Source organism: Lactuca virosa, chromosome 1 (assembly GCF_052849685.1).
Source record: "Lactuca virosa cultivar CGN04683 chromosome 1, Lactuca_virosa_CGN04683_v6, whole genome shotgun sequence".
In the NCBI taxonomy this organism is placed as follows: domain Eukaryota; kingdom Viridiplantae; phylum Streptophyta; class Magnoliopsida; order Asterales; family Asteraceae; genus Lactuca; species Lactuca virosa.
This window is the reverse complement of record NC_136426.1, coordinates 153174644-153176468: the sequence shown is the minus strand read 5'-3', so window position 1 is coordinate 153176468 and position 1825 is coordinate 153174644.

The window sequence follows — 1825 nt, the reverse complement described above, 5'->3', positions numbered from 1 at the left end:
GACTCATATGGCTTGTTCTACTACTTGTTGAATCATACACAAAGGCACGTTTTATAACATCGAGTTACCGAATGCGTTTTCGTGCCATCAATGTACAACCAACTCATAGTAACAAATCATATCTCTAGGTTTGAAGAATATAAGATATTATCGTCTCATGATCACTCGTGATAAAATCCATGAAGTGATTCAAATGAGCGCGGGTTGAATCCAATACTCAGAACTTATGAGCACTCATGAGTGTTGTAGCACCACTTTGTCCACCAACTTGGACCTCTACAAACCAACCCATGACAGTCTTGATTCATATCTACTTCCAACATATGACCGACTGTGGATGGTTTGAATAACTTAATCATTCAGGAAGAGCGACTTAGTTATTCTGGAAGTCAAAACATGCAAAGTGAAACACAAGAATAAATGAATCAAATATGGTATCAAACCCTATGAATATAAATAAACACTTTTATTTATCACCATACTGATTACTCATTATTCATTGTTTCGGTTTTATCAACTTTATACTTGAATTAAAAACACTAGTTGTCCCTTGCTCCAAGCATGTACACTATGTTTTTCTTAAACAATAGCTTTGCCATACACCAAGTATGCACTCTATGTTTGTCTATGATCCTTACTTTGTGAAATAAACCAATTGAACATAATTTCAATGATTCTAATTTCACACTCCCAAATCCTTATCGAAAAATGTGAGAATTTCAAATTCCTATCATTTATCGAAATCTGTTTAGATTTTAAACTTATATGCACTGACCCTCCTGTAATGAATATGTACAAAGTCACAAAGACTTGTCAACAGTCATTATAAGGTATTCCAATGGAGATCAACTCCATGGAAACTAAGTCTCATATCAAAGTACATTGCTTTGGACATGCTTCTTGCATTAAGTTTTCTAATCTTACACAGATAACTTCCACCTATGGAGACAACTCCATATTCTCATTTTGACTATCACTTCTGAATAAGAGATGCCTCTTTTCAGAATATGTCAATATGGTCCTTCCAAAATTAGCACTATACTTCCAACTGTCCCTGAGCAACCAATCTTTGGTAAACCTCAGATTGTCCTCGACAATTGCTTAATCATTTTAGTCATATCCAATTCTAGACCTTTTCCCTTCTTAATGCCTCTGGGCATTTGGAAAAATTTAGAAATGAAAAATATTATAGCACATGCAATCGATCCTGTACCCAAAGCAAATGGTACACGATTCATGATGTCTCACATAAAGACATGATTCTAGACCAGTCTTTTGCTACAATATTTTTATTTGCCATGTTTTCAAAATTTGACTATGAAGAGAGATGCCGTAATCATAATCGAATTTTGAGAAAGCAATATATAGAATTTCCTTAAGTTGAACCAATCCAACATGAAATTCATATATATATTCTTGACTAAAGATGATTAAGGTCTCAATCTAAGCCTTTAGAACTGAAATGAAGTATATCCTCTCCCTTAATTATAGCAAAACAACTTTTTCAATCCCTGCAGCCTTACGAATTAAAACTTTTGTTTTCTATAATTAACATTGCTAACTTGCAACACTTGTCATAATTATCATGCTCCCACTAACATGATGATTATTAGCATAACACTTATGCTCCCACTAGCTTTGACATGTACTCAGAAATCAGCTGACTTTCTTACCAAAGTTCAAATTTCTGATACTAGATTGTTTTGAGAAAACTTTATCAAAATCATACACCTCTCTTAGATAGCTCACATGTGTGTCTAAACAATTTTAGAACTATGAAAAGGGATGTCGTAATCATAGTCTCAACTGTTTAGACCTTTGCCAC